Source organism: Herpailurus yagouaroundi, unplaced genomic scaffold (genome assembly GCF_014898765.1).
Source record: "Herpailurus yagouaroundi ecotype Mexico unplaced genomic scaffold, PumYag 141, whole genome shotgun sequence".
Lineage (NCBI taxonomy): Eukaryota > Metazoa > Chordata > Mammalia > Carnivora > Felidae > Herpailurus > Herpailurus yagouaroundi.
Window position 1 is genome coordinate 65,614,856 of NW_024412396.1, and position 20,732 is coordinate 65,635,587.

The 20,732-nt window shown below is 42.4% G+C and overlaps 1 protein-coding gene across 6 annotated transcripts in view; it reads right to left on the reverse strand.

The window, feature by feature from the left end:
* The window catches only part of BTBD7 (BTB domain containing 7), an 88,214-nt gene extending 80,177 nt beyond the window's left edge, over nucleotides 1-8,037 (reverse strand). For all 6 annotated transcript variants that reach the window (XM_040478080.1, XM_040478079.1, XM_040478081.1 and 3 more), the window contains exon 1: nucleotides 7,945-8,037. The gene's annotated coding sequence lies outside the window, so the exon portion shown is untranslated. The remainder of the gene's footprint in view (nucleotides 1-7,944) is intronic.
* Nucleotides 8,038-20,732: the final 12,695 nt, after the last annotated feature.

Consider the following 20,732-nt stretch of genomic DNA (forward strand, 5'->3'; position numbering starts at 1 on the left):
AAGGAAGGAAGGAAGGAAGGAAGGAAGGAAGGAAGGAAGGAAGGAAGGAAGTTGCAGGGTAAAAACACAATTCATTATTGCTCCTTCCAGGACTCCTACTTTAAGTTAGATTTTTCATAAAATTCAAGGCACTGTGGCCAGAGAGGCTGTCAAATTTTTTATTTAAGTGAACATTTTTAGAAAATAATTAAAGGCAAGCAAAGAACATTTTGCATGTCTAATTGATTTCTCCATTTCACTTTAAAGATAATAACATACCTCATGTTTATTTAAAAACTGTTTACAAAACCCTTTTTCATCCTGACAATGCATTGCCGAATATCTACAACGTAGCAGACACTGTGCTGCATCCTGTAAGCCAAGGCTCAAAGTACACAGAGTTACATGAAGGAGTCAGACATACAAGCAAATGATTATAGTACAGTTGCAACAGGGCTGGAAGAGTGGGCCAAAGTACTCAGGGAATGAGTGTATGACTACTGGTCAAGGTCATATTTGAACTGGGTCTTGAGAATAAACACAACTGTATCAATCAAGAGATTTTTGATGGCAAATAACTCCAAAGAAATGGCTTCAACAATAAGGAATTAATCTGTTAGGTGGAGAAGTCCCATGGCAGGGAAAGGCCCAGACCCCCAGTACAGTATGTGTCTAAAATTATGTTATCTTGGACCTGCATTCATTCTCTCTGCTCTATCATCTTCCAGGCACGCTTCATCATCCCTTGGGGTTGTAAGACAGCTGCCAGGGGCAACTGGAGTCACATATTCTCTTGTTCATACACAACAGGAGAAAAAGTCCTGTCCCCCAGAAAAAGAATGTGTCTCCTTCCTTTCAATCAACAGTTTACAGGGAAATGACCTGGCTTGGAGTAATCAAAATCTACCCCTGCAGTGGATGATGAATCACCTTCTCAGAGTTTCCTGGATGACAAAGAAAAAGAACTCCAAGCACTGGATAAACACATGAGATACAGAAGCACAGGAACAAGAAACAGCTTGGTAAGGCTGGAGTGATGGGAAATGGAAGGTTGGACACAGTCCACAAACTCTGTGAGTTTGGACTTTATCCTATAAGCAATGGGAGGTTAACACAGGTTTTTTAAGTAGGGAAGTAACATGCCCCAATTGGGTTTTCTTAGAAACATAAGTGTGGCAGCAATATAGAGAATAGAGAATTAGGGGGGACAGTGGGAAAACAAATGGCAGAGACTTGGTTGGTAGATGTTCAATAAATAGTTCAGACTAGTAACAGGGAGGGAAACAACTGAAGAGCAAACATAAGGTGGCAAAGCTGCTTTGTAAAACACTGTGACATACATGTGTGCACGTGTGTGAGTGTATACACACACACACAGACTCTTGAGGAAAATGAAGCCTCAGACAGGTTAAAGGGCTTGCTTAAGATCACAAACCTATAAACAGTAGTCAGAATCGGACTGGAGGTTTGATTCCTAGTCCAATGTTCTTTTACATAACACCTATATCTAAAAACTCCAACAATGCTCAAAAGACTTTTTTGAATCCTGTGATGTAAAGGATGCTCTATGTTCTGCATTAAAGTGATTCTTATTTATTCCAACCTTAACATAAGGTTCACTACACATATTCAGTATCAATTTACATAACTTAGTACATTATATATTTTTGAAATTTCTATATTAAGAAATATTTTCTCATAAATTTTTTATAAAAAATTATAAAATCTTTTATAAAAAATTATTTTAATGTTTATTCATTTTTGAAAGACAGAGAAAGAGCACAAGTGGGGGAGGGTCAGAGAGAGAGGGAGACACAGAATCCAAAGCAGGCTCCAGGCTCTGAGCTGTCAGCACAGAGTCCAACGTGGGGCTCAAACTCACAAACCGCGAGATCATGACCTGAGCCAAAGTAGGACACTTAACCTACTGAGCCACCCAGGTGCCCCAAAACTGCCAAATTTTAAAATTTAAATTAATTTTTAAAAATTAAAAAATAAAGGATACTAAAAACCACTGAAGCTTGCATTAAAAGAATTTTGAACTTGTTTTGCAAATAAACTAGGTACTGAATATTTGAATTTCATTATAAATCTGGAGTCAACACGCACCTGAAAAGTTTCTTCTAAGTTATGCATCCCTTTGAAACTTTGGATTCTGATAAGCGATTTCCACTATCATCAACTTAAAAAGAAAAATGTTGCCTTTTTTTTTTTTTTAAGTCTTCATGTACTTTTGAGAGAAAGAGAGAGAGAGGCAAAGGTGTGAGCAGGGGAGGGACAGAAAGAGGGAGACACAGAATCCAAAGCAGGCTCCAGGCTCTGAGCTGTCAGCATAGAGCCCGACTCAGGGCTCAAACTCACAGACCATGAGATCATGACCTGAGCTGAAGTCGAACGCTTAACCAACTGAGCCAACCAGGCACCCCTGGCCTCACTCTTAAAGACACTTATTTTAGAAAAAGTCACTTGTCTATTTCTTTTCATAGCAGAGAAGTCTGATTTTATTTTGTTACCATTGTACCAAGACTGGGTTCAGGGAAGATGGCTTAAAATAAAATAAAATAAAATAAAATAAGATAAAATAAAATAAAATAAAAATACTTTGTCACTAAAAATTATAAGCATATAGTTTTTAGCTTAAATTTTAAGTTAAATTTAGGTTAAATTTTAAGTCTTCTGCTTATATCAATTAATAACTTCAATGAGCACCTATGTCCTGGCACTATGCTAGATGCTGGGAATACAGCTGTGAGCAAAATTATACTATAGTTATATTCAGGAATATATTTGTATGATTATTTGATTAGTGTCACTTTTCCCTACTGAATTAAGCCAAAACATGACTGCAAATGTAGAGAGACAATGCCTAAAACACCAACTGGGCATTAATATGTTACTTTGCCAATGACAGCAGAATTTTCCCTTTCACCAGGCTAGAGATGCTCTCAGCACCTATAACTGAATCTTTTTTTTTCATTAAAACATACCTGCTAAAACACTCTAGCAAACCAGGAACATAAGGAAACCATTTCAACATAATAAAGGTCATAATAAAGGAAAACCCACAGCTAACATCATACTCAATGGTCAAACACTGAACATTTTTTCTCTAAGATCAGGACAAGGATGTACATTTTCACCACTTCTATTCAATATACATAGTGCTGGAAGTCCTAGCCAGAACAATTAGGCAAGAAAAAGAAATAATAGGCATTCAAATTGGAAGGAAGAAATAAAATTATCTTTGTTGAAGACACTATCTTACGTGTAGAAAACTAGATTACACACACACACACAAGCCTGTTAGAATGAATGCTTTCAATACAGCTGCAGGATGCAAAGATTAACATACAAAAATGAGCTGTGTTCTAAACATCAATAATGAACAATCCAAAGAGGAAATTAAAATATCAATCCTATTTACGATAGTTTCAAAAAGAATAAAATACTAAGGAATAACCTTAACCAAGGAGATGAAAGACTTTTACACTTAAAAGTTTTACACTTAAAACTACAAAGTGTTGTGGGAAGAAATTAAAGATACATATAAATTGAAAGACATCTGGAGTTTATGGACTGTAAGATTTAATATCAATATGTCAATATTGCTCCAATCTATAGATTCAGTGCAGTCCCTATCAAAAAAAATCTCAATGGCATATCTTTTTTTAATTTTGGAGAAATAAAAAAACCCATCCTAGAATTCATATGGAATCTCAAGGGACCACAAACAGCCAAAACAATCTTGAATTAGAACAATGTTGGAGGTCTCACACTTCCTGATTTCAAAATTACTATAAAGCTACGGTAATCAAAACAATGTGGTACTGGCATACAGACAGACTCACAGACCAACAGAATAGAGAGTTCAGAAATAAAGCCAAGCACAGTATAATCAAGTCATTTTCAGTAAGGGTGCCAAAATCATTCAGTGGAAAAAAGACAGTCTTTTCAACAAATGGTGTTGAGAAAAACTGGATACCCACATGCAAAGATCTAAATGTATGACTTTTCCAGGGGGAAAGCTTCACAACTTTGGATCTGACAATGATTTCTTGCATATAAGACCAAAAGCATAAGCAACAAAGAAAAAATATATAAACTGGGTTTCATCAAAATTAAAAACTTTTGTGCGTCGGGGCACCTGGGTGGCTCAGTAGGTTAAGCGTCCAACTTTGGCTCAGGTCATGATCTCACAGTTTGTGGGTTTGAGCCCAGCGTCAGGCTCTGTGCTGACAGCCTGGAGCCTGCTTCAAATTCTGTCTCCCTTGCTCTCTGCCCCTCCCCCGCTCATGCTCTCTTGCTCTCTCAAAAACAAATAAAACGTTAAAAAAATTTTTTTTAACTTTTGAGCATCAAAGAACACTCAACAGAGTGAAAAGGTAATCCACAGAATAGCAGATGATATTTTCAAATCATATGTCTGATAAGGAATTGGTATCTGGAATATATAAAGAACTCCTACAACTCAACAACAAAAAATCAAACAACTAGATTAAAAAATGGTAAAAGAATTTACTATATGTTTCTCCAAAGAAGATATACAAAAGACTGAGAAGCACAAGAAGAAATCATTATTAGAGAAATAGGAATCAAAACCACAATAGGGGCACCAAACTGGCTCAGTTAGTAGAGCATGTGACTCTGGGTCTCCGAGTTGTGAGTTCAAGCCCCATGATGGGTGTAGAGATTACTTAAAAATAAAGAAATAAAAATAATAATAATTAAAAAGCCTAAAATGACAAATCACTTCATACCCATTAGGATGACTAGTATCAAAATAACAGAAAACAACAAGTGTTGGTGAGAAGTGGAGAAATTGGAGCCCTTGTGCACTGCTGGTGGGAATGTGAAATTTTCTGGGTTATACCCCAAAGAAATGAAAGCGTGGACTCAAACAGATACTGTACATACACACAATGAAATAGTATTCAGCCTTAAAAAGGAAGGAAATTCTGAAAAATTCCCCAACACGAATGAATCTTAAAAACATGCTAAATGAGGGGCGCCTGGGTGGCTCATTTGGTTAAGGGTCTGACTTCGGCTCAGGTCACGATCTCGCAGTTCGTGGGTTTGAGCCCCGTGTCAGGCTCTGTGCTGACAGCTCAGAGCCTGGAGCCTGTTTCAGATTCTGTGTCTCCCTCTCTCTGACCCTCCCTCATTCATGCTCTGTCTCTCTCTGTCTCAAAAATAAATAAACGTTAAAAAAAAAAAAAATTTAAAAAAATGTAAATGAAATAAGCCAGTCACAAAAGGACAAATTTTATAGGATTCCACTAAAATGAGGTACATAGAGTAATCAAATTCATAGAGACAAAAAGTAGAATGATGGTTGCCAGGGGGTTGGGAGTAAAGGGAAATGAAATAGGAGTTAGTGTTTAATAGGTAAAAGGTTTCAGTAGCGGATGATGAAAAGGTTCTGGAGATGGATGGTGGTGATGGCTCCACAACAATGTGGAGGTACTGAATGCCACAGAACTGTATACTTAAAACCGGTTAAAATGTCAAATTTTATGTTTATGTATATTTTACCACAATAAAAACAAAAACACCTGCCACACATCCTTCCTATTGACTCTATCCTGGTCTGGGGTCTCATCTCTTCATATTTAGGTAACTGCAACAGCTACTGTCATTGTTGGCTCATTCCAGTCTGTCTTCATTCAAGCTCAACCTGTAGATCACAGGCAGGTTCATCTTGCTGGTTTATCGCATTAATATGGGGCTTCCAACCTTTCAAAGGCTCCCCATATCTTGCCCAAGAGGATAAAAATCCAAATCTCCTCAAACTAGTACTCAAACCCTTCTACACATATCCTTCCAACTGCATGATTTTTTTTCCTTTTAGCCTCCCAAATTCAGTTGTCAGCTCATCCTAGGAAACTAGGATGAGCTAACATCCCCAAAGCTAATCTCCACATCATATTCTCGCTTTTCTCTCACGGAGTAACTGCTCCAGTATCTCTGTAAATCTAAACCCTCACAGGCTAGCTCAAGTCCCAAGTGTTCCAGGAAGTTCTTTAGACTCCTAAGTCTCACTCGTCTCCCTCTAACCAGAACACCTACAGCATTCTCTGTATTCATAGAATGTACTAGATTGTCTTCTAGAGTCATAAGGGTACACCTTATCTTTCCTGAGGGCAAAGTTTATATACTACACTTCTTTCTTTTCTACTATAGCAACTAATATAATGCAAAATGCAAAGCAGACTTTCAATAATTACAATTAATTACAGTGTAATTCATTGAACACAAGGTACAACTTTGATATGTTGAGTTTCACTGACTAGAATGTGATCAGAATCATTTGAGGTTGCATTTCGGAAAGTTACCCCATGACACACAACAAAGAAGACTCTTGTAATTCAACAAGAAAATAGACGGAAACTAGGCAGTATTAATCTAGCAAATGCAACACCGGTGTCTTAAATCTTAAAATGAGAGTCTGATATAAAGAACTTGTTTAAATGCTGGCGTTGGGGCACAGAACACTAGTTTGGCTTTGTGGGACAGAATATTGACCTATGGGTTTTACTGACTGCGTGCAAGAATGGACCATGCCTGTAACTGGGTGAAAATATAGTTACAGGCCTATGAAAACTCTAAATGAAATGACAGATCAGAGTGAGGCACTCTCTCTCATTTCTGCTTTCAACTTTATTGCACAAGGACCTAGACATGGGCACCAGTATTGGTGGTTAAGAATGCATTTCTCAATGAAGAATAAGAGGCTCAGGAGTGCAGCGAAAAGAGCTCTCTAAATGGGGGCGCGGCGAGGCTCAGATCCCAGTTGTGGCCCAAGCTCTGGCCAGCTGTAAGACCCAGGGCAAGTCAGTCATCTCCCTGGGCCTAGATTCTCCGCTCTAAAACAAGTCACACCAGAGCTCTAAAGGTTTTTCTGACTCCAAAAATTCCAGGACAAGTTTAATCACAGATTCCATTAACATGTATAATTCTTGCTATTTCAACTCCTTCTTCCACATTTCCAGAAGAAAGTCAAGTATTTCAGCAACCTGAAAGAAATGGATGCTATTCAGAGACCAAAGATTCTGTCCGTTGGAAAAAACTAAGTAATTCTGTAAAAATGCCTATTTCCTCATTACAGTAAGATGTTGGCAGAGGGAACAGTTCTCTGGTAAAGATAACCAAGACTGCTGTGCATCAGGCCTAATCCAGAGTACTCATTATCCGTGCTGGTATGTAAAGAGGTGCTATCATGGTTCAAAGCGGAAGCAACACTCCTCAGAGCTTCTCCAAAAAGACGGCGAGAAAGTTCTCATCCTCGGGGTAAGGCTAGTGAACAGCTGTGCAAATGATAAGGCACTGAAAATGCACGCTTTGGGCCATTCAAGTACTCCAAGCACAGACTCCTTTATCAAACAGTCGGTATTGTCTCCCTCCCAACCTGTCAAAACACGATTCCAGTTGGAGCCCGGAACAGTAACTTACCCGGGCAATCTAACTTCTCTCCCCCCTGGGGCAGCCGTCCGCAGGCCTGCTCCTTCCCCAATTCCGGCCGGCCGCTCTCACGCCCACCCCGGGGCGGTCGCAGCCCCGCAGTCGGGTAAACACGCGCCCGAGTATCGGGAGCGGTTTCCCGGCGTCCTGGGAGCGGCGGGTCCCGCCCCTTGGAGCCCGGAGCTGGTCGGGCCGTCGTCGCGGCCACCTCGGGTCGCTCTCTCCGTCCCGAGTGCCACACCTCGCGCCTCTGTCCCCGGGACGACGGCGCACAGCCCAGTCCGCCCCTGGGAGCGCACGGGGACCGGCCAGTCCGCCGCCGCCGCCGCCTCAGCTCCAGACGGACGACTGCCCTCTCCTCTCCCCGCCGGCGGCGCCTCCCGCGGCGGCCGGGCCCCAGCCCGGCGCCCCCACCTCTTAGACACAGCCCCTTCCTTGCCGGGACGCCCCGCGCTGCGCCGGGCACAGCCTCGGCTCCCAGTCTCAGAGACACCAAGGGACACTCACCCCGGAGGCTCCTCCCGCCGCTGCTGCTGCCGCCGCTGGGACCGCGGCCGTCGCCCCCGCCGCCGCCACCAGCACCGCCGTCCGCACCGGCGCCAGCACCCCCGGCCATTCTCCTCCTGCCGCCGCCGCCGCCCTCTCCGCTCCTGTCAGTGGCTCAGGCTCCGGGGCTGCTCCAGGTTTCCCTCGCCGCCATTTTGACTCCTAGAGGGAGCAGGAGGGGCTCGGCTCGGCGCGGCCCTGGGGCGCCTGCGCGGCGCTGCGGAGCCGGCCCGAGCCCCCACCCGCCCCCGCCGTCGCCGCGCCTAGAGTCACGTGGGCCGGCGGCGGGCGCGCGCGAGCGCCAGGCCGGGCCGGGCAAGGGAGGCGCGTTCGCGAGCCCCGGGAGCGGTCGAAGCCGAGTGCGCGCGCATTATTCCCGCTCCGCGCCTCGGAGCACAGAGCGGGATGCTCGGAGTTTGAAGCTCGATGCAGCATCCTGCTTACCCTGGGGAATTGTGACAAATCATTAAATGTATCAGAATGGAATTATAATAACTACGTTACTGGACGACCAGGTCTACCAATTCCTGTTGCTATTCGGTGGCCGGCATCCACGGATCGCGCATCTTGCATGCGCGTCCAAGAAGACAGCGCTTCCGCGGAAAACTCCTTTCTGACAGTCTTGGCGTTTCGGTGGCTTCTTGGCACTTCATCTTAACTACTGCTGCATGGTACTTTTACAGACAGCACTTTGATACTTGCTGTATCAGGTTAAAAAAAAAAGTTTTCCTCAACAAAATACCTCCGTGAATGAGGGACGAGAATTGATGAAAGCGCACGATCGCGACGTGGATGAGCCAAATCGCCCTTTCCTAGATGCCCCTTGTCTGGGAGTTTGCAATAATTCCAGCAATGCAGGAACAAAAAAACAAACAAAGAAAAAACAAAAACAAAAAACCACACCTTATGTTTCTGCACCATCTTATAGTACTTAAAACACCGTTAAATACGTGGCTTCGTTTGAACACCGATCCACCCTTTGAAGTAGTCGGGACAGGTATTAGGTTATAGCCGTTTTATAGCTAAGAAATAGGCTCAGCAACACTCAGTCGTTTGCCCCCAGGCACACATGCAACATTAGTAAGTAGACAGCATTAATAAGTAGACGTGGGCAAGCCCAGACTAGAAGTCCAGACACTTTGACCCTGGTCGCCAGGTATATCACTCCTCACAGTTCCCAAGTAGAGCTTAGCAATACCTGATGTATTTGTACTCTGGGAATTTATTTAAAACCCTCTTAAAGTATTTGCATTTTTCTTTAAAAAATTTTTTTAATATTTATTTATTTTTGAGAGAGACAGACAGAGTGTGATCAGAAGGGCAGGGAGAGAGGGAGACATAGAATCTGAAGCAGGCTCCAGGCTCTGAGCTGTCAGCACAGAGCCACCTGTGGGGCTCAAACTCCAGAACTCACCTGAGTTCATGACCTGAGCCCAAGTTGGTCGCTTAATGGACTGAGCCACCCAGGTGCCCCTAAAGTTTATTATAATTTTTTATAGTTTATTGATTTACTTTGGTGGGGTGGGAGTATCAGCAGGAGGGGGGGCAACAGAGGATCTGAAGTGGCCTCCAAGTCCATACCATAGAGCTCGATGTGGGGTTCAAACCCACCAACCGTGATTGTGACTTGAGCCCAAGTAGGATGCTAAACTGACTGAGCCACCCAGGCTCCCCAAAGTATTTGCATTTTCAATCTCTACCCACGCTTTGAAAAACAAGTTCTTTAAGTCACATCCAGTCTTTTTGTTCTCAAACCACCTCTAAGCTAAGTAAGAGCAGTTTTGAATTTTGTGGTGTTTTATTTTTAAAAAATTTTTTTTCAACGTTTTTATTTATTTTTGGGACAGAGAGAGACAGAGCATGAACGGGGGGGAGGGGCAGAGAGAGAGGGAGACACAGAATCGGAAACAGGCTCCAGGCTCCGAGCCATCAGCCCAGAGCCTGACGCGGGGCTCGAACTCCCGGACCGCGAGATCGTGACCTGGCTGAAGTCGGACGCTTAACCGACTGCGCCACCCAGGCGCCCCGAATTTTGTGGTGTTTTAAATCGTCTCTTGGTCCTTTATTATTTTATCCAAACATTTCATATGTGATTGTAGGATTTAAGTTTTTTTGACATCCTTCAATGGAAGGACTTTATCTCTGTGAATATTATAGTTGCTTTTCTCTGAACTTTCTTCAGATTTGTTAGATCTTTCTTGTGCTCATTGATCCCCTCTTTACTTCCTTGAAAAGATATTTCTTTCCAGTCTGTATTACTTCATTTTCCCCCCACTCACTCCGTACATCTCTCCTACCCCAATCCTTGAAGGTTTGTAGATTGTAGTATTCCTTCGTCTGAAATAGATTCTCCTTTAGCTGGTAAAGTTCTCTTCAACTGAGCATACAAGTGTGGGCAATGGACAAGAAGTACATAGAAAAGTGAGAAAATACAGAGGAAATAGGCCTATCCAATTGAAGCAAAGACTCTGACAGCCACTTCCTATTACCTACACTGTTATAATACTTAACCCTAAAGGCATAATTCAACCTTATCTAAATTCAAGCCACCTACCATTATTTTTCCTTCCTTTTTCTTTTTTTTTTTTTTTGGCAAAAATAAAAAAGTCCCACAAAACAAAATACCCCCATACCACTTTATTCCAACCTTTATCCAAAAATGTGAGAAGTGTTGAAAATGAGCTTCAGATGCTGACCTCCAACCTCATAGCAAATGGGAAGAGAGGGTCAGGGTAGAAGTTCACTGGATAGGGGCACCTCGATGGTTCGTCAGTTGAGTGTCCAACTTTGGCTCAGGTCATGATCTCACAGTTCGTAGGTTCAAGCCCCTCATCGGGCTCTGTGCTGACAGCTTGGAGCCTGAAGTCAGCTTTGGATCCTGTGTCTCCCTCTCTGCGCCTCCCCCACTTGTTTTCTCTCTCTCTCTCTCAATCTCTCTCTCTCTCTCTCTCTCAAAAATAAACTTTAAAAAGAATTAAGAAGTTCACTGGATAGAAGTTCTCCACTCCTGGAGAAAAGGGAAGCCACAGGCATGGTATAGGATTAGAAGAACACTAGGGTCCTTTGGAAAATGAGACCCTTTCTCTCCTAAGACCTCCCCTACCTGCAACCCTCCTCTTCAACAGTGAAGACCCATTTAAAATTCTTGACACTTGTACAGGAATCTGGTCCATAGCATATGTGGCGGGCAGCTAGCTGACCAAAAAGGGCTTAGGGCCCACCCCCTGCTTCTTGGCAGGTAAAATTGGGCACAACTCAGCTTCCACCTCCTCACTCCTCTCTTCTCTCTCTTTCTCAGAAATGTCATGGCTCACAAAAATAATCTGGTACCACCAGGTGATCCGGACAGGACCAGAACCTGACTTCAGGCAGAAAGTTACAGGTAATTGGAGCCGGATGTCAGCCAACTGAGTTGGCAGGACAATTTGAGGTTGGTCACAAGGACTGCAGTCTCCTGGCGGTCATGGTTCCGGGCCACCATTTTTTTTTTTTTTTTGGATTCAAATATTTATTTCTTTTTTGTGGTGAAGTAAATACAGTAATGTGTTTTGTTTTATTTATTTATTTTTTAATTACATATAATTTATTGTCAAATTGGCTTCCATACAACACCCAGTGCTCATCCCAACAGGTGCCCTCCTCAATGCCCATCACCCCCTTTCCCCTCTCCCCCACCCCCACCAGGCCACGATTTCTACCACATTACACTCACCTTCGGCCCCCTCAGTGAGGCAAAGCATGGTCAAAGTCCATGCGTGCTCCACATTATCCTTTTCTTTAACCTTGGAGGTGAAAGAGTTGGGATGGCTAGAGTGCTCATCACTGAAGAAAAAAAGGAATGGGGGCCTGCAGACCTCCAGACCAAAACACCCCACCTGGCTGAGTTCTTCTGACTCAAGACTGCTAAGGCCAGTGGCTGTGCTGCAAGGTATTTTCCATTAGTTTATTTTTGTCTTAATCAGCTAAATATTGCATTAATATTAAAACATTAATATTGTACTAAAAATTGCATTGTCCATACCACTTCTTGATAAGTTATTAAAATATTAAATAAGATAAGTCCCCATCACAGTCCCCGTGGTTCAGTCAGTTAAGCCTCCGACTTCAGCTCAGGTCATGATCGTGCTGTTCATGAGTTCGATCCCTGTGTGGGGCTCTGTGCTGACAGCTCAGAGCCTGGAGCCTGCCTCGGATTCTGTGTCTCCCTCTCTCTCTGCCCCTCCCCAGCTCTCTCTCTGTCTCTCTCTCTCTCTCTCTCAAAAATAAACATTAAACATTTAAAAAAAAAATTAAGTCCCTGTCATTTACACTTTCTCACTTATTCCCAACCGTCCTTTTTTGACTTTGGTTCTGTTTCCTAGACACAATTTTGAAAACAAATGAAAATAAAACCAACAACAATAGAACTCTAAAATTCCAGGGTAATGTAGTTTTCCTAAAAGCCTTTGATGTGGAAATCTATCAAAGGCTTTTGGAAATACCAGATAAAGTCTGCTGGTTCTACCTTGTCCTTTGGTGCATCTGCATATTCAGAGAACTCTAGTAGACTAGAGTTGGGTATGATTTGCTTTCACAGAAACTAAGCATTGGTGTTCCACGATTTTTTCCACCCTATAATTCATCTACCTTGTATGTGTCTAGTTGTGTCTAGATGTGTCTAGTTCAATTTAGTCCAACAGGTTTTTTTTTAAAGCATTCAATACCATGTGCCAAGCACAGTGCCAATGCTCAGGCTAAAAAAATAAATCATTCTTTGCCCTTGAGAAGCTTAGAGTCTAAACAGGAAGACAGACTGGAGGGGGGAAGGCTAGTGCTGAGATAATTCAGTAGTGGTGAACAGCACAAGTCCTAGACTTATACAGATCTGAGTGGGTATGTGACTACAAGCCAGGACAATCAAAATCCTTTCTGGAAATTTCTGCTAGGCTATCCTAGGATATGTTTCCTCTTAATCTGTTTCTCTGGGATTATGACCTTAAAGGACAATGTCGATTTTCTTTTTTACCTGTGAGGAGAAAGCCATGAGGAATAGGAGAGAAGGAAGATCACATGCAGAAAGAAACAGAGAACTTAACAGAAAGGGGAGTCATGACATCATTTGAAGTCTTGGAATTTTGTTTTTAAGTAACTTCTACACCCAACTGGGGCTCCAACTCACAACCCTGAGATCAAGGGTCCCATGCTCTAACAACTGAGCCAACCAGGCGCCCCTTACTTTCCTTTTTAAACATCTTAAACTTGTTGGGTGTGGGTAAGAACAGTGGGTTTCTGTCACTTGGAATCAAGAGTCCTGAATTTATGTTCTGTTCCTCTTCCTGTTCCCTCCATCAGCAAATGGTACCCCATCCACCTGGACACCTATGCTGAAAACTTTGTCTTCTATTTTCTGCTACTCCAGTCTGTTCCTTCCTTTTTCTACCATACATAACCATTCATTGAAGACCCTTCCTAGGCTCCATTCTGGAATACAGTATGGAAGCCAGGTTTTTGAAATGAAAAAAGGGAAAATTCTATTTCTTCTTATGCTTTGCTCATAATGATTCTGTTTCCAAATGTTTTTCTGGATCTCTTAGAGTCTAAAATATTAAGTGAAATGAAAACACAAGTGTCAAAGTGCCCAGGAAAATGACTGGTACTTTGAAAGATGTGAAAGATGTCTTCCCGATCCCAGGAAGAAAAAAAAAATTCTTATCACCAGAAATAGAGAATCAGAGACTTAAAGATTAGGGGAAAAGAAGTGAGACAGAAGTAACCATACAAGATAATACCATATATTGTATCCTTTCTAAGATTCCCCCCCCCTTTTTTTTTTACATTTTTTAACAATGCTGAAATTTGTTGTCTTACAATTTTTTAAGAAAGGTTATTTATTAATTTTGAAAGAGGTGAGGGATGGAAATGGAGAGAGGGAGAGAGAGAGAGAGAGAGAGAGAGAGAGAGAATCCCGAGGAGGCTCTACACTGACAGTGCAGAGCCTGACATGGGGTCTGAACCTACAAACCGTGAGATCATAACCTGAGCTGAAGTCGGATGCTTTACCGACTGAGCCACCCAGGCATCCCGTCTTACATTTTTTTAAATGTTTATTTATTTTTGAGAGAGAGACAGAGTGTGAGCAGGGGAGGAACAGAAAGAGGGAGACACGGAATCTGAAGCAGGCTCCAAGCTGTCAGGACAGAGCCCAATATGGGGCTTGAACACACAAACCATGAAATCATGACCTGACCTGAAGTTGGACACTTAACCGGCTGAGCCACCCAGGTGCCCCTACATTTTTTTTTTTTAATTTTGTTTTTGGGGCGCCTGGGTGGCGCAGTCGGTTAAGCGTCCGACTTCAGCCAGGTCACGATCTCGCGGTCCGTGAGTTCGAGCCCCGCATCCGGCTCTGGGCTGATGGCTCGGAGCCTGGAGCCTGTTTCCGATTCTGTGTCTCCCTCTCACTCTGCCCCTCCCCCGTTCATGCTCTGTCTCTCTCTGTCCCAAAAATAAATAAAAAACGTTGAAAAAAAAATAAAAAAAAAATAATAAAGATTTTGTTTTTAAGTAATTTCTATACCCAACAGGGCTTGAACTCACAATCGTGAGATCAAGAGTTGTATGCTCTACTGACCAAGCCAGCCAGGCACCCCATCTTACAATGTATAACTTCTTAGCACTGGCTCATGATTTAGTTCAATGTATATATTTTTCTTAGTGAGACATTAAATAATGGCATCTTACATTTTATAAAATTAAAAAACAGGCAAATCTTGGGTTACCTGGCTGGCTGAAATGGAAGAGCAGGCAACTCTTGATTTCAGGGTCATGAGTTTGAGCCCCATGTTTGGTATAGTTCGAGATGAATAAATAAATAAATCTAAAACATTTTTTTATTTTTTTAAATTTTTTTTTCAACGTTTATTTATTTTTGGGACAGAGAGAGACAGAGCATGAACGGGGGAGGGGCAGAGAGAGAGGGAGACACAGAATCGGAAACAGACTCCAGGCTCCGAGCCATCAGCCCAGAGCCCGACGCGGGGCTCGAACTCACGGACCGTGAGATCGTGACCTGGCTGAAGTTGGACGCTTAACCGACTGCGCCACCCAGGCGCCCCTAAAACATTTTTTTAAATGGGACTTAACATTGTGTTAAAAAAGGGGGGGGCAAAGCTAAACCATTTGGTTTATAGATACAGAAACCCTAAACTCTAGGGAAAGGCAAGGATGAGTAATGGTGATACAATCTCAAGTATTTAAGATGCTATGGAACATTCTGGAGGTCTAATTGGCAAGGATGCCAGCCAGTTCTTAATCCTTTGGAAGGATATGTTTCCCCCATGAAACCTAGAGATGTAATTTGCCTCAGTTTCTTCAGCATCCTACTTCCAGGATCATCCTCCCACATTGTCACGGCCCTGCATCCATTTCCCACTCTCTTTCTTCATAATTGCTCATTTTTCCCAATTAAGTGGTTTGAGTTGGATTGATCCCATGTTTTGTACCTGGTTGCCTGATTTAAATTTTTTTAGCAAATGCTATTCCCCTGACTTTAATTTTTTTTTCAACGTTTATTTATTTTTGGGACAGAGAGAGACAGAGCATGAACGGGGGAGGGGCAGAGAGAGAGGGAGACACAGAATTGGAAACAGGCTCCAGGCTCCGAGCCATCAGCCCAGAGCCCGACGCGGGGCTCGAACTCACGGACCGCGAGATCGTGACCTGGCTGAAGTCGGAGCTTAACCGACTGCACCACCCAGGCGCCCCTATTCCCCTGACTTTAAAGATTAGTTCAGGGAGGATATGGAACCCCATCAAGAACCAGGATGTGGTGAAATGTTCGCTAGGACTTCTGGAAGAGAAAAATCTCTTCTTCCACAGAAGATGCTGGAAGGGTCTTTCCCTCTTCCATTGAACATGACTGAAAGACGATGTAGTCCCAGTATTTGTTCACAACCATGTTGCTAACTGAGGGAAATCTGCCTTAAGGTAATATTAACTTGTTCCTTAAGAAAAACTGACACCCTGGTGACATCATTAGACACACTTAATCAGGCTTTATTTGAAACGAGTCCTTCTTCTGGCCTTTCCACTTATGTGAGCCAATCCATTTTATTATTAGGTTTTCTGTAACATTCATTCAAAGTAGTCTTTTTTAAAATTTTTATTTATTTTGAGAGAGAAGCAGAGAGTGTGAGTGGGGAGGGTCAGAGAGAGAGGGAGAGAGAATGCCAGAGCAGGCTCCACACGGTCAGCAAAGAACCTGACATGGGGCTCAATCCCATGAACGAGGACCTGGGCCGAAATCAAGGGTTGGATGCTATCCAGGTGCCCCTCATTCAAAGTAGTCTTAATACATACATGACCTCATTGAATCTCCACATCAGCATTTTAAGGGAGATATTATTATACCAACTTTGGGGCTTTGCGGCTAGTAAATGATAGTATGAAGGTCTGACCTTTGATATTTTGGCTTCAATTACCAATGCCTTTCCATTCTAGCATAACAGAAATCCATTGAAGAATTTCTGGATGTGGTTCAGGAGAGGAAGAGGAATGTCAAATTTAAGAACTAAAAGGTGGGAGAAGAAAACTAAAATAGTTTTCATCACATGTAATTTTTTTGAAAAAAGAATCCAGCAGTTCTTTCTCGGGGCTCTTTATAATAAGGGACCAAGGCTTTTACTGGATCTCTCATTACAGTTGTGCTGGCAATTCAAAAGTATGTTACTAATGTTACCAATTGCATCACTCTGGAATGTTTTTCCCACCTCTGTAACTCTTCTGCTTTTGCTTCTTGCTTATTTGAGTTTCTCTGTCTTTGAGGTCATGCAATTGTAAAGACAGTCACAAATAGATCCAGAGAGATGCCCTGCATTCTGCGAAGACCTTTGGTCCTTGAATAGCAATTAAATGTGTTTTTCTAGAAAGGAGAAGAAGTCAAGGTGTTTGGGCCAGAGGTGGTGCAGCCTTCATTCATTATATAATTTTCTAGAACCCTAACACCAGTTTGTTTAGAGCATGAACATTTATAAAAATCACATTAAAAAGAAGCCAGTGGGCGAGTGTGCATTACTTGTTCATTGTATGTAGAGCTCACAAATCAAAAAACCTGATCTCTAGGCTATAGCTCTAATTATGCCCTTTTATACAACTGCAGCAGGAATGTCCCATATTGTAGGTCACCGAGAATATATTGAATCCAGGGCCCGCTAAGGCCTTTCCTGAAAATTGTAGAGGTTTGAGTTAACAGAGCTAGTCTTTTGTGACTTGGAGAATTTAAACGGAGGAAGGTTGTTTGTACCTGTAATTTGAGAAGCTAAAAGTGCCACCTCCTGGGGTAGGGGTAGGCGGCAGGGAGCTTAATTGTGTCGTGGCTGAATTTGGAGTCAGATTTACTGACAAGGTCAGAAGTAATTTAAAGTTTTTGTCACAGAGGAAGACCTAAAATGCTTGATTCTCACATCAACAGCACTGTCTGTAGCCTAAACTTTTAAGATTGGGATTAGTTCAGTCAGGGTTGTCGTTCACTGAGATCGTTTTTAACTTACTTCAGCATTTTTTGTTACTCTGTTTTAATTAAAAAAAAAAAAAAAGGCGGGGCGGGGGGGAACCTCAAGAAGACAAAACTTGAGTAATATTGCCTTCATTAAGACTCTTTTGGTTGCAAGTGATAGAAATCCAGCTACCACTAATCTGAACCAAAAAGCAGCATTCAGCCTTGGCTGACTCGGTAGACCATGTGACTCTTGATCTTGGGGTTGTGAGTTCAAGTCCCACATGGGGTGAAGAGATAACTTAAAAAAAAAAAAAACAGGATTTATCATTAAAAAAAATAATAAAGTGGCCCCAAACTCAAGGACAAGACATTCACCCAAGCTTTAAGAACAATAAGAAACAGGAATTTGAATATGGTCTGGATGTTCCTTCTGTCCTTTTTCTCTGCTTTTTCAGTGGCCTGCTTTCATTATTAACTCACCATGGAAGGGCTTTTTCTGTAGGTAGAAAAAAACAAAACAAAATATGGCTCCTTAGACTGTTCATCGCATAAAGCAGTCTGAGTTCCAGGATGCTGGTCCCAAGCATAACATCCCTACAGAAGGGCTCTTTGGCCTGGTATTTGTCAGGAACCCAACTTTAAACTAATCAACTGGGACCAGGAAATGGGGCAAGGCTGTATTACATCAGCTCTCACGGGATTCATTATGTAACCAGGTGTTCAAACTATGGGGATTTAGAAGTCCCCTGGATCATTTTAGGGGTCTTGCGATGTCAAAATTAATTTTCATGAAAACCAATTAAACAAAAATTATTTTTGTAATAAAGCTAAGATATTTGACCTTTTCACTCATTCTCTGCAGAGGGTATGGTGGAATTTTCCAGAGGCTCGTGACATGGGATATCAGCATAGACTGAATGCAAAAGCAGATGTGAAAATTCATGTGGCCAAATCTTCTATTAGGTCATACTTTAAAGAAATTTTAAAAAGTAAAAGAATGCCACTCTTCTGTCACTATCGTTGATGCAAGATGAACAAACCTTTTAGAATTTCTTTAAAAAAAAAAGAAGAGAGTTTTCCTTTTTTTTAAATGTTTATTTATTTAGAGACAGAGAGACAGAGCACAAGCAGGGGAGGGTCAGAGAGCCAAAGACAGAATCTGAAACAGGTTGCAGGCTCTGAGCTGTCAGCACAGAGCCCAATGCGGGGCTCAAACCCACGAACCCATGAGATCATGATCTGAGCTGAAGTCGGACGCTTAAGCAACTGAGCCACCCAGGTGCCAAGAGGAGGAGAGTTTTCTTAGAGTGGAGTAAGGACAGCTGCCCAGGATATACAATCTTCACAAGGAAGAGAGTGTTCCAGAGAAGGGATGTTTAATACAGGGTTGTATATGTTTTTTGTTACATCAAGAGTTACAAATCATCATGATGAAGGACATTCCAGAAAATTACAGGCTTTATCTTATGCTTTTAGTTTGTGCAAGGTTACAGGCTTCGGAGGTATGGGAACGGAACTTAGGGGGATTTTTTACTCTTATCTTTAGTTTGAAATGTTATTTGCTAACAAAGCAGATGTACAATGTGTGCTTGGGGCAGAAGCAGAGCTCAAGCTTTGAAGTCATTCTGACTGTAGTAAAAGTTAAACTATAGTTTCCCTGGGGGCCTAGGAGAAGGGCCCGCAAACATTAAAAATTGATAATTTCCAGGGTGCCTGGGTGACTCAGTCGGTTAAGTGTCTGATTTCGGCTCAAGTCATGATCTTGCGGTTTGTGGGTTTGAGCCCAGCGTTGGGCTCTGTGCTGACAGCTCAGAGCCTGGAGCATGCTGCACATTCCGTGTCCCCCTCTCTTTCTGCCTCTACCCTGCTGATGCTCTCTCTCTCTCTCTCTCTCTCTCGCCCTCTCAAAAATAAACATTAAAAAAATTTTTTTAAAGTAGAACATTTCCTTTACCATTATTAAAAAAATTGTATTTCATAATGTTATTTATGTTAGTATGTGCTGGGTTTGTTGCTGTTTTTTTTTTTTTAATTTTTTAACATTTATTTATTATTGAGAGACAGAGACAGAACATGAGAATGGGAAGGGAGAGAGAGAGGAAGACAGAGTCTGAAGCAGGCTCTGGCTCTGAGCTAGCAGCACAGAGCCCGACGCGGGGCTCGAACCCACAAACTGCGAGATCATGACCTGAGCCGAAGTCGGACGCTTAACCGACTGAGCCACCCAGGCGCCCCAATGTTGCTGTTTTTTTTAATATTTCATTTTTAAGTGATCTCTACGCCAGTGTGCAGCTCGAATTTACAAGCCCTAGATCAAGAGTCTCATGCTGTATTGAATAAGTCAGCCAGGCAGGCGCCGCTGTTACTGTTTTTTTTTGTTTGTTTATTATTATTTTTTTTAATGTTTATTTATTTTTAAGAGAGACAGAGACAGAGTGCGAGCGGGGCAAGGGCAGAGAGAAAGGGAGACAGAATACAGAACAGGCTCCAGGCTCTGAGCAAGCTGTCAGCACAGAGCCCGAAGTGGGGCTCAAACCCACAAACCGCGAGATCATGACCTGAGCCAAAGTTGGATGCTTAACCAACTGAGCCACCCAGGCACCCCTGTTTTTAAATTTTTTTAATGTTTATTCATTTTTGAGAGAGAGAGAGAGAGAGATTGTGAGCGAGCAGGGGAGTGGCAGAGGGAGAGGCAGGCGCAGAATCCAAAGCAGGCTCCAGGCTCTGACCTGTCAGCACAGAGCCCAACATGGGGCTCAAACCCACGAGCTGTGAGATCATGACCTGAGCCAAAGTCGGCCGCTTAACCGACTGAGCCACCTGGGTGCCCCTACTGTTGTTGTTGTTGTTTTTTTTAAGTTTTATTTATTTAAGTAATTGCAACACCCAACATGGGGCTTGAACTCAGGAGCCCGAGATCAAGAGTTGCCTGCTCTTCCAACTAAGCCAGTCAGTTAACTGTTACTGTTATTTATTTTTTTATTACTGTTATTTTTAAGTGAATAAATATTTAAACATTTATTTTATTTTAGTTTAGTTTAGTTTAGTTTTTTGATTTAAATCCAAGTTAGTAACGTAAAGTGTAATAATGATTTCAGGAATAAAATTTAGTGACTCATCACTTGCATATAGCACCCAGTGCTCATCCCAACAAGTGTCCTTAATGCCCCTCACCCATTTAGCCCATCCCCCCACCCAATACCCTGCCAGAAACCCTGTTTGTTCTCTGTATTTAAGAGTCTCTTGAAGCACCTGAGTGGCTCAGTTGGTTAAG